The 13,067-nt window shown below is 46.4% G+C and overlaps 1 protein-coding gene across 2 annotated transcripts in view; it reads left to right on the top strand.

The window, feature by feature from the left end:
* The window catches only part of vti1a (vesicle transport through interaction with t-SNAREs 1A), a 192,073-nt gene that overhangs the window by 83,993 nt on the left and 95,013 nt on the right, over window positions 1–13,067 (top strand). The gene's annotated exons all lie outside the window — the stretch shown is intronic.

Below are 13,067 nucleotides of genomic sequence, written 5' to 3'. Positions count from 1 at the left end.
TCATGGGCCACCTGGGTTTATTTGGGCCAAACAAGAGGGGCCGTCTGGGCCCCTCTCCTGTCCGCATCGGGGCCTCAGAGCCACGAGCAGAAGGTGCCTCCTCACAACTCACACCTGAGCTCCCTCCCAGCCGGGGACCAACCTCTCCCACACCTCCATCTCTGACGGCATCCACACAACCTCCTCTCTCTCTCTCTCTCTCTCTCTCTCTCTCTCTCTCTCTCTCTCTCTCTCTCTCTCTCTCTCTCTCTCTCTCTCTCTCTCTCTCTCTCTCTCGCTCTCTCTCTCACACACTTTCTCTCTCTCTCACACTTTCTCTCTCTCTCTCAGTCTCTCTTCCTCTCGCTTTCTCTCTCTCTCTCACCTCCCCGTAGCTCACCTCCTCTCCAAGGCCATGGCATGGCCTACTTTTACCTCTCCCATTCTGGACCCTTTGATGTCGACTACGTTAGCCTTGCCCACAGATCATGTGTATGTGTTAAAACAGCCCCTTTGCTCAAAGCGCAGCCTGTTTATGAATATATATTTCACAAACAGGACATGTAGCTAATGGTCAACAAAAGGCATGGAGTCTCTCTCATGCAGTTCGCGGCCGCTGTCACAGGAAAAGGTTGCCGGGGTTCAGAGTGAAACACAAGGAATCATTCAGATGATTCACTCTCTTCAGGATGCTGCCAATTTCACTCTTCTTCTTTTTCTTTTTTTTTTGTTTTTGTTTTTTTGGTCAGTGTTTTTCCCAAGTGTATCTTGACTCAGTTCCTGGAAAAGAGACTTTGTTCATGGAGGAAATGTGTGTTTGCCTTTCTGTTAGCATCTTTTTCACTTAGTTTTGAAGTGACAAGGTGAGAAGCTGTGGAGGCGTGTGCATCTGAAAAGAAACACAAGGCGCTAACAAGGTGCAGAGCAAGATGTGTTGTTTCTAAAGATGAAATCAACTGAAGGTCAACTCAAAGCTCATTTCTTGATCAGCTCTTTTATTTACTGATTCAGGGGATGTGTTTTATTGGCATAAGAAAATGTTTGCTGCTGTGACTTTTATAAAAGTAAGGTGTTGTGTTACCCAAACAGGACTCTAAAGCAGATCAATACAGTTCTGTCACTTGACCTTTAACCCTAGAATGCATTGAATTCTAGTCCATTCTCTACAATTTAATAACGATTATCATTATATTTCTAATAGGGCGGCACGGTGGCATGGGGGTTAACGCCGTCACCTCACAGCAAGGAGGCCCTGGGTTCAAACCCCGGGGTAGTCCAACCTTGGGGGTCGTCCCAGGTCGTCCTCTGTGTGGAGTTTGCATGTTCTCCCCATGTCTGCGTGGGTTTCCTTTGGGTGCTCCAGTTTCCTCCCACAGTCCAAAGACATATAGGTCAGGTGAATCGGCCACACTAAATTGTCCCTAGGTGTGTGTGTGTGTGTGTGTGTGTGTGTGTGTGTGTGTGTGTGTGTGTGTGTGTGTGTGTGTGTGTGTGTGTGTGTGTGTGTGTGTGTGTGTGTGTGTGTGTGTATGTGTGTGTGGGCCCTGTGACGGTCTGGTGGCCTGTCCAGGGTGTATCCCCCGCCTGCCGCCCAGTGACTGCTGGGATAGACTCCAGCATCTCCACGACCCTAAGTAAGGATAAGTGGTTTGGATAATGAATGAATGAATGAATTATATTTCTAACTAACTACACTTATTTTCGAAACATAAAACTCATTATTGACTGGTCCCTCAAAGCGTTTTTTTTTTTTTGCTTTGATGGTTTTTTTTTTATTCTGAAGCTCTGATATTCCATAATTAGCTTCATGGTGTCTCAGTTGTCTGCGGTGCCATCGCTCATCCACCTTTATTTTGAGAACCGTGACCATAGATTGGTACTTTTAACCCAGATTTAAACTTTAAATAAAGTCAGTCCCTATCAGTGCAGTACTTGTTTGTATTCACTGTTTTGCATGCAAGTATTGATAAGGAGTTTTGGTGGGTGCGTTAGTTGCAGCAAATCCACATTAGGACTTGTATCGAACAGTGACTGTTGACTGACAAATAGAAGAAAAAGTAACAGATAATGTTTGACCATGCTTCCTTTTAATAATACACTTTCACCCGTCACCGCGACACAAACCTGCAGCCTAGATGTCTGAGGTTATGTAAGTGTGCGCCAGTGTGGGTCTGCGTTTGATGCTTATAATCCCTGTTTATATGTGAGCAGTGAAATGAAATCTGAGTTGCCATTTCACAGCAAGTAAGAACTGTTTGAAAACAAATGACCGTAGTGCAGTTAATTGGTAACCGACTGGGAAAGGTTGGCACTGAACAAAGATACTGGATGGTCATGCTAGTTGGGGGGCCATGATTGGTTTTGTTCATCGGGAAACTAAAGGGTACTTTTTATTTTCAAAACCCTTGTAGCTCTGCATCGTGGACGCATTAAAAACACAAATACATCTGGACTCCTTACACTTCCAAATGCAGTGGGACAGACTTTTGTACCTAACGGGTCCGTTTCCACTGTTATGCGAGAGGAAAAATATTGCGGAGAAGCACTGTTATTAGCAATTTCTTGTGAGAAATTTATCTGCAATTGTGGGATGTAGGTGGTTTTGGGATTACAGCAGCTGCACCCCTTTAAGCCTGGAAACGTTTCTGGTCTGAGGACGGCTGCGCTTAAATTTTCAAGCTTGAGTCATGCTGCATGCCTACGGCAATCACAGGGCGTACGAAGAGTGCTGAAGATCCTTTTCTTTCCACATTATGCCAAATCTCACCAGGAAACCCTCTAACATAACATTAGGTTTATTAGCCACTTACCCATCAAGTAGACTGGCCTTAATACTATAAATAACAAAAATACAACCCAATGAATGGCTTTTTCCATTTCTATACAAGCACTTTACCATTCTTTAAAATGTCTCTTTAAACTTAACTTATTAGAGTACTTTTTATAACCTCCCTTTGATCCCAGAATTTCACATTTAACTATAATATGCACACATACGACTGGAAATAAAAACTTCTCCAGTGTCAATGGGAAATGTGTTTACGTCCACAAACTGTTGCATAAAGTCTATGCATGCTCAATAATCCAGGTAGGAAAGTCAAAGAAGGTTGAATCAGTTCATCTGGACACATTTATTGACAGATACTTTTCATCACTCATCTAATGCCCCGTTTCCACTACATGGTACCGGCTCGACTCGACTCTCAGAGTGTCATTTTCCATTACCGTAACAGTACCCCCTCAGTGTAGCTGGTCTGAATTGATTTTGGAACCTGCTCCAGTTTTGTTGGAACCTCAGCAAAGGTGGTACTAGAAAAATGGTAACAGTTACCAAAATGCCGGTACTTTCCAGTAATGGAAAAGGAAAAAGTCGAGTTGAGCCAGTACCATGTAGTGGAAAAGGGGGCATAAGTGACCTCTTCAGTCTAAACTGACTGCAGGTATCCCCATCCTTATTAACAACACAGTTGCATAACAACTGAAACTAATGACCAGTTTCATATTCAAATGGTAGTTAATGGTCACGCCGATTGGTGCAGCATCAGCAGTTATGCGGACATTGTACTGGACCATTGTGGTGAAGAGGGAGCTGGGCCGGAAGGCAAGACTCTCAATTTACCAGTCAAATCTTCGCTTTGGGTAGTGACCGAAAGGGTGAGATCGTGGATACAAGCGGCTGAAATGAGTTTCTTCCCTAGGGTGTCTGGGCTCAGCCTTAGAGATAGGGTGAGGAGCTCAGACATCCGGAGGGAGCTCGGAGTGGAGTCGCTGCTCCTTCGCATCGAAAGGAGCCAGTTGAGGTGGTTCGGGCATCTGATTAGGATGCCTCCTGGGCGCCTTCCTTTGGAGGTTTTCTGGGGACGTCCAACTGGGAGGAGACCCTGGGGTAGACCCAGAACTCACTGGGGGGACTATATGTCCAATCTGGCCTGGAAACGCCTTGGGATCCCCCAGGAGGAGCTGGAGGGCGTTGCTGGGGAGAGGGACATCTGGAGTGCCCTACTTAGCTTGCTTCCACCGCGACCCAACCCTGGAAAAGCAGCTGATGATGAGATGAGATGAGAGATGGTCACGCCCATATTTGCATATGAAACTGGTCGTTATGCAGCTGTATTGTTTATAAGGGTGGGGTTACCTGCAGTCAAATGAGACTGAAGAGGTCACTTAGTTGAATGATGAAATGATTCTGTCAATAAGCGTTGTGTCCAGATGAACTGATTCAACCTTTTCGATGTTGCATAAAGGCTGATCTGAGTCCACAATTCTTGGGTTGTCTTCACTGTGCATAAATAAGTATTCCCATCCACTCCTTCCACAAAATGGCTCAAACACAAATATAACAAGTCCAATTGATCGCCTTCAGAATCCAGCCCATTTTCCTACAGACTTCTTACCAGGAGGTATAACATGAACATGATATAAGCCATAGAGTCTAGTTAGGTCCTTTTATTTACAGCTACACACCTGAATATTGGTGTTTCTGTTTAACTTATGGTGATACTGGTAATGGCATTGGTGTTTGACTGCTCTAAATCCCAGAAAATCCACTTGAAAAGAAACAGTGGCCAGTGCTGTTGTGTCAGCACCTTCCCCAACACCACACAAAATAACAGGGTTGAACCTTGGTTTTAGCTATTGATGTAGTCGTGTCTGTCAGTACCGATCTATAAGCTTTGTCTGCTGAATTTGCTTGTTAGCAACAATAACTGTGCTTCTTCTACAAATTCACCAATACTTGCCTTTTCCTTCTACATTTCGCTGCTGTGTTGAAGACATTAATGCTTTGTGCCATATCATTGCTCTTGGGAAAGTCCTATCAGACAGTACATTAATCAAAAAATAAGTGAAAGAAGAGAAAGAAAGCATCGCAAAGGACCTCAACAGAAAGTTGAATCAGTTCATCTGGACATGGTATCCAGATGAACTGATTAAACTTTCTGTGATTTTCTTACCTGGATTATTGAGCATGCGTAAAGACATCACAAAGGACATTTGTTTACATGTAAATATTTAGGATTGTAGTTTTCTTTGGGGGGGGGATAGTTTTTTTTTTTTGTGGGGGGGTATTTTTCCCCCTCTTTCTCCCCAATTGTATTGGCCAATTACCAATTACCCCACTCTTCCGAGCTGCCCTGGTCGCTGCTCTACCCCCTCTGCTGATCCAGGGAGGGCTGCAGACTATCACATGCCTCCTCCGATACATGTGGAGGCATTAGCTGCTTCTTTTCACCTGACAGTGAGGAGTTTTGCCAGGGGGACATAGTGTGTGGGAGGATCACACTATTCCCCCCAGTTACCCCTCCCCCTGAACAGGCGCCACAACCGACCAGAGGAGGCGCTAGTGCAGCGACCAGGCCACATACCCACATCCAGCTTCCCACCCGCAGACACGGCCAATTGTGTCTGTAGGGATGCTCAACCAAGCCCGAGGTAACACAGGGACTCGAAAAGGGATCCCTGTGTTGGTAGGCAACGAAATAGACCATTATGCCACCCAGATGCCCAGGTTTGTAGCTTTTTTATAAATTTATCTCTGATTTTTCCCTTTTTTCTCCCAATTTAGTGGCCAATTGATCCTTATTTTAATTCAAACACCTACCCTCGTACTGTATGCATTCGCCAACTGTGTCTCTCCGGCCGGCAGTCTCGAAGGAGACGCCTCCCCACTTTCGTGACAAGGCGAATCCAGGCCGAACCACTGCTTTTTCCAACACACACAGAGACGCATTCATGTGACGAACACAAGCCGACTCTGCCCCCCTCCCGAAGACAGCGTTGCCAATTATTGCTGCTTCGTGGAGTCCGGCCATAGTCAGATCTGACGAGACCGCGGCGCGAACCCCGGTCCCCAGTGGGTAACTGCATCGACACAAAGCCGATGCTTAGACTGCTACACCACCGCGGACCCCCCCAGGTTTGTAGCTTTAACTAGATACCATCCCAATGGAACAGATGAGGAAGGCCATGGATGGTCTGCTTCACATTAGCATCTTCCTCCTCTGTAGTAATGTTGTTATAATTGTCCCATGTGTCAATCACTGTTGATATATTAGTTGTTTACAGTTGGCCCTGCTCTTCAGGGGATAAGTTAACCAAAATCATGTCGGAAAAGCAGTAAGTTAAATTTGACTGTGAGCATTGGCTTTCTGGAAAAAAAGGTCAACACAAACCTCGACTGCCTCCGGCCCAAAGTAAGTCTGCAGCCTACACTAACATGTGCCCTACCATCAACTCTCCTCTGGGGAAAATAATAGACAAAACACTTTGCTGCTATGACACGAGGATGCTGAATCTCCCAAAAAAAAATTTTTCAATGGAGGGGGAAAAAAAACCTAACCATTTCAAAATCATCCCAAGGATTTTGAAATGGTTCAGTTCTGCTCGAGGTTAGGAAACTTGCTCAGGCCACAGTTAACAATAACATTGTCAGTTAAAGGAGCATTGTGGCATTACCAAAACAGGGCATTAAATTTAGATACATCTTGGTATCCTAATGAACGAATGAATAGAGGAATGATCTTTGTTGTCACTATACTCAGGTACAGTGAAATTTCGCTGGCTTCTCCCGATGTAGTTGAAATAAATATACAAATCATAAATAAAAAACATTACAAAAAAATAGAAGACCCTAGTTGGTATGAATTGACACATTTACAAACTTACAGGGGTTAAAATTGTGTGTGGTAGCATTCTGGGGGTGGAGGGGTGTGTGTGTGTGTGTGAGAGAGAGTGTGAGTGTGTCACAGTGTTTGGTGTGTGTGTGTGTGTGTGTGTGTGTGTGTGTGTGTGTGTGTGTGTGTGTGTGTGTGTGTGTGTGTGTGTGTGTGTGTGTGTGTGTGTGTGTGTGTGTGTGTGTGTGTGTGTGTTTGTGACAGACCCTGATATGTGTGTGTGTCTGTATCACAGTCCTTAATATCTATGTCTGTGTGTGCGCTCACAGTACCTGTATTGTGTTCTGCGGTTGGGCAGGGGGGAGTGTGATGGAGGCCACAGCTCTGGGAAAGAAGCTGTTCCTCAGTCTACTGGTGTAGGATCTTATTGTCCTGAGCCATTTGCCAGACAGCAACGGTTCAAACGGAGTGGCTGGGCTGTGTGCTGTCCCTGATGATGCTGCTCGCTTTCTTCCTTAGTTGACTGGCATAGATGGTGTCCAGTTTTGGGAGCTCCATCCCAACAGTGCACTGGGCCACCTTCACCACACGATGCAAGTCCTTTCACTCGGCAGCTGTACAGTTGGCATACTGCACAGTGACACAGTTTGTCAGGATTCTCTTGATGGTGTTCCTATAGAAATTTAGCAGAAGTTTGTGTGGTGGTTGGGCCTGTATCAGCTTCCTGAGGAAGAAGAGTCTTTGCTGGGTGTTTGTGACCCGATGTCAAGTGCTGGTGGTCCATGTCAGCTGTTCAGACACAGTGACTCCAAGGAACTTTAGGTTTTCCATGCTTTCCACTGCTTCTCTGTGTATGTGGAGGGGGAGATGGACTCTCTCCTTTGTTCTTCTGAAGTTAATGACCATCTCCTTTGTCTTCGAGGTGTTAAGGACCAGGTTGTTGTCTTAACACCACTCAGCCAGATAATTATTTGGTAGTCTTCTAATTGTTCCCAATCAGGCATCAGCAGGCCCGGCGCCAGGATGAAGTGATTGAGGGGGCAGTTAAAAATGGCAAGGGGCTCATGTTTTTATATAGTTCAACAGTAGGTTATCATCCTGCTATGCCTATTTCTGCATTTTTTTCATCCTGCGGGTGGCAGTGTAGTGGCATCTTGAGTAGATATGAACAATTCCCTACCTTACCTTTTCCATATGTTTGTGTCTGTGGATTGCTACAGTGGAAAAAATAGAGTTAGGGCCGAAAGTTCAATTTAAAACCACGAAAAGCGAGCAAGGCTAAACCGAAGTGATGTGTTCTATCTCTTCTCTGCTCCATTTCAGTACTGGGGACAGCGCCATGCGGCCCTAGCATACACCTATGCAAAAAGCCTAAATGTATCTGGCAAAGTCTCTGACATGCCAAACCAGCAAAAAAATCTTCTTTTTTCCGGCTTATTCCTTGTTTCTCAGGGGTCACCACAGCAGATTTTATAGTTTCCGTCAGTACCCTGTGAGGACACAGCACCAATGGCGGCCATTGTTAACCCGGGCCTTGACCGATTCAGTATGGAGCCTTGACTGATCTGTACGGTCTTGTCCATCCGCATACTGATTTGGCAAAATTTTACGTCGGATGCCCTTCCTGACACAACCACTAACCCTATGGATCAGGGCACAGGTATAGTGCTGGATACCATCCCAGTATTCATGGACTTGCATCTATGCCTGTCGCCTGACCAAACCAGCAGAAAAATAAATCTGCTAAATTCTGTCTTCCCTTTCCTCAGTAGAGTTGCTGCCTCCGCGTTTGCTTGTTGTACTTCCTGAGTAAGCGGCCCTTCCAGTTTTCTTCCTAAAATCATTTTGTAAAATCCCGTTCAGCTCTGTAATGGACGGGTGGCCCTTCCAGGGTGTCTCTTTGCCTGCCGCCCAATGACTGCTGGGATAGGCTCCAGCATCCCGCAACCCTACTCAGGATAAGTGGCTTGGATAATGGATGGATGGATGGAAGATCCCTTTCAAACACCAGTTGGATCAAGTGAGCTTTTCTTGGGTGTAGCATGCTTCATTTGTGCTGACTGAAGACATTGGTTCGCGTTGAAAATGTGTTCTCGCACGTCGCTGTGGAAGCCCCGAAAGTCACTCCACATTTCAGTGCAGTAAGCCTGCTTGGCATGGTGGTGAAAGGCCAAGAGTAGCACTGCAGGTTGGCAGCAGGAGTCCATTTGTCATCGGTAGAGCAGGCCATCTCAGAATGTAAAAAGTGTCAAGCTACAGCAAACTCAGCCTCCACCAAAGCTGTGTTGGTGAGCACCAGCAGCTCTAACATCTTCTGTGGTTGGAGGAGCTAGCTGATTAAGTTCGGGCGTGGCGATAATTGCTGCTTGTGAAGTTACTGGCCTCAGCTGAGGTCTCTATGGTGTTTTTTTTTCCTACAAAGCCATGTTCTGATATCCATCCTCCCTGAACTGCTTTTTGGCTAAGCAAACAAGCTACGTAACACAATAGTGAAGTTACTATTTAGCAAGCAAGCTAGCTTGGGCGTTAACACCGTGTTAACATTTTTTTTTATTTTAACCCTGCCCCCCGCCCCTTTTTCTCCCCAATTGTATTCGGCCAATTACCCCACTCTTCTCACGCTGTCCTAATCACTGATCCACCCCCTCTGCCGATCCGGGGGCGGGGGGGGGCTGCAGACTACCACATATCTCCTCTGATACATGTGGAGTCGCCAGCTGCTTCTTTTCACCTGACATTGAGGAGTTTCCCCTGGAGGATGTAGCGCATGGGAGGATCCCGCTATTCCCCCAGTCCCCCCCCCAAACAGATGCCCCGACTGACCAGAGGAGGCGCTAGTGCAGCGATCAGGGCACATACCCACATCGAACGTCCCACCCACAGACACGGCTAATTGTTTGTGTAGGGACACCCAACCAAACCGAAGGTAACACGGGGACTCGATCAGGCGATCTCTGTGTTGGTTAACTTTTTTTTTTAAAACACATCGCCATCTACAGCATGCCTTGAGGTTCAAATCTTGTGACAACGCACAACAGAGCTGTCCGTGGTTCTGAAACACAGTTCTGTCACTTCAGAGATAACTTTGACACTTGTATCTCGGCCAGTATTTTTGTTGTCTTTGCTGGTTTTCTATAGGTTACAAGAACCTAAACTATGCTGAGCAGCTGGCAGATGCCCTGGCTGACATCTTCAACATCTCGCTGCCCCTGGCAGTCATCCCCACGTGTCTCAAGTCTGCCACCATCATACCAGTACATCATACATCATACCATACTGAAAAAACAATACAGTGAATACTTATTGATATGGGACAGTTCAAAAACCAAAGTCACCCAAGGTGTAGAAAGTTTTTCTAAAGCCTACACACTCCATGTCCTTAGTCTCAGATGCCTGTGTGTGTGTGTGTGTGTGTGTGTGTGTGTGTGTGTGTGTGTGTGTGTGTGTCTGTGTCTCTCTACCCACATGTTTGAAGCACAGTGGCTGCCTCGTTTCTCTATCAGCCTAATGGTGAATTAGTCCATTCTCCAAGATGTCTGAGACCGTAATTAGTGGATTGCTTTGAGTCTGGCCGGCCCAGGGTGAAGGGAGGGACGGGGGGAAGCTGGTGGAGGGAAAAGGCAAGGGAGGCTCGGGAAGAAAAAAGGTCCATCCATTTTATAGTCCTGATGGAGGTTATATTTTCTGTGACAACTGGACCAGAGTAATCAAAATGTGTTAATAATCCCTTCAAAGGGCTTGGCGGTGCATCAGTGAGAGGCCCCAGTGAACGCCAATCCCCCCTCGCCCCGCTGGACCCCAGTGCCGGCTGCCCCGCCCACAGCTACCCTCAATTCAATCTTTCTAGTTCTCCCTCTCTCTTTTCTCTTCCTCCTGCTCTCTGTTTGCTTGTCCTTCCTCTCATCTTGTTTTCCTCTCATCTGTAGACTTCACCCTATGCTTTTGTTGTTCGGATAAGACGAACTTGTATGTAAAGCCACACACTGAAATGTGTTGTCCCTTAGCATAGAGGTTGTTACACAGTCATATGCAAATACGCACACATCCTGTCTCCTCTCATCTCAAATGGTTGGCCAGTCCTCCTTGATCGGCCCACATGTCTCAACTCTCACATTTTTCCTATGTTGCAGCGAAGGCCTGGGCCCAGAAGGGGGCGTCGGTCTAAGTGTGCATTATCTACTTCAATACCCTGCTGTTTGCCCCCCCCCCCACCACCACCCTCGAGACCACTCCAGGTCAGACTGTATAGGTCCCCTTAAGTTCTAGCTTTTGGTTGAGGATTAACTCAAAGGTCAGAGTTCACCACAATGGCCAGATGGGGTCTATAGGAGCAGAGCATCCCTACCGTCCACCCCTAAAAGGGATTTAAGCATATAGATCAATGGACTCAATCAATGTGCATAGCGGTGGAGGTAATGCCGGCAAAAAGTTTGATTGCATGCATATTGATCAGAGAGGTGGAGAGAGGCTGTAAGGCTATTGATTCAGTTGTTGAGATGTGGTAAAAAAAAATGTTCACTGACATTTTCCAGATGTTTTAGACAGTATGCAGCTACTTTATGCATAAACACAGGCAAAGAAAGTACACTGCACATTTTAGTGAAACACCACACAGGTAATGGTATCAAGAATCAACCCAAATCATATTAATGTGCATGCACTAAGAAAAAAGTACTAGCCCAATGCCAAGTGATGATTCTGAAATTAATTCACTGTATTTTGTAACTAAATGAGAGTAGATAATGGTGTTTCACTGATCTTTTCTTTTTCAGGAGCAGATTCTTCGTGATTGATAATACATAATTTTGTTCCCTATATGTATACACCTTAAATTGGCCAATATGGTCAATATCAAAAGAATACCATCAATTCGAGGTCACAACATGTATTCAAAGCACTCCTACATGTATTTACACCTCCCAAAAGCAATATCTGTGCACATCTATGAAAGTGAATACCTCTTATTACCCACAGTGTCACAGTGTTTGCAATATTTGTAGGCCCATTAACGTCTGAAGGGGGGGGGGTCCCCTTTTTCTCCCCATTTGTACCTGGCCGATTACCCCACACTTCCAAGCCATCCCTGTCACTGCTCTGCCCCCTCTGTCGATCCGGGGAGGGCTGCAGACTACCACATGCCTCCTCCGATACATGTGGAGTCACCAGCTGCTTCTTTTCACCTGACAGTGAGGAGTTTCGCCGGGGGGATGTAGCACGTGGGAGGATCACGCTATTCCCCCCAGTCCCCCCCCCCGAACACGCACCCCGACCACCAGAGGAGGCACTAGTGCAGCGACCAGGACACATGCCCACATCCAGCTTCCCACCCGCAGACATGGCCAATTGTGTCTGTAGGGACGCCTGGCCAAGCCAGAGGCAACACGGGGATTCGAACTGCCGACTGCCGTGTTGGTAGGCAACGAAATAGACCACTACACTACCTGGATGCCCGGCCCATTAACTTTTGATAGAGAAAATGTTCACCTAAGGACTCGGCAACACTTGGATCTCTGTATAGAAAATCCCCACAAACATAATCCCAGACACGGTTGCTGGCAAACACGTGAAAATAACTGAGGCATAAAACGGTTCTGGTGCTAGCTTTTTGTGTAACTCCCTTCCCTTGGAATAAGCTTTGAGCCAATTAGCAAAGTTCTCCATCAATTTGTAGTCTTGGCTGGTCTGGAGGCATGTGTCAGAATCAGTTTGAGGCAGTTAAAAATGCATGGGATCCAGGTGAGGCACACGGGCCTCGATCTGACCCAGGAGCAGTTGGTGTGGCATCTCATGAGAGCATATGTCCAGAGTACAGTGTGCAGGAGTGTACCGTGCTTAATAATGGAGAGGAGCCTGGCTGACACAGAATACATCAAGAGAAAAAAAGTTTTTAGGCTTATTTCTGCCAGCAACGTTTCATGTTTGTTTCGTGTCTACTCGCGTGTTTCTCTTCATCCCTGCCAAGTTTACACACATACACACACACATACACACACACACACACATATATATATATATGTATATATGTATATATGTATAGGTACCTGCTGACTGAGTTTTAAGTCAGGCAGGCTTTCCTGACTGCATATCACATGTGGATCAGTGCTCGGCATGTATGCAGCTAGCAGCTTTATCGTGTAGCTTGTGTATGTGTTTATTTGTGTGCATGTGTGTGTTGTGCGGATACAGGGATGTGTACAGTAGACCTCTCACCAGTGGCACAGCTCCCTGGGAAAGCTAGCGTAGCTGCAAGCACTGGAGGACTCATTGACTTTCTAATGATTAGTGGTCAGCCCCCAAGCCCCATGCTAGTACCAAGGGTTTGGCCTAGCCACTGCAGCTAGCCTCTGGCCGCCGCCGCCGCGGCGCACCACTATCGACTCACCCCCGGCCCCCTTCTCTCTCCGACCTGCTGGCAATCTGTCAAAACCCATTAGCACTGGGCTGTGCAACCAGTGAGCGAGAGAGGGAGAGAACGAG

Source organism: Lampris incognitus, chromosome 17, assembly GCF_029633865.1.
Source record: "Lampris incognitus isolate fLamInc1 chromosome 17, fLamInc1.hap2, whole genome shotgun sequence".
Taxonomy (NCBI): domain Eukaryota; kingdom Metazoa; phylum Chordata; class Actinopteri; order Lampriformes; family Lampridae; genus Lampris; species Lampris incognitus.
The sequence above is the reverse complement of the archived record's forward strand: the minus strand, read 5'-3'. Positions and strand labels throughout refer to the sequence as shown.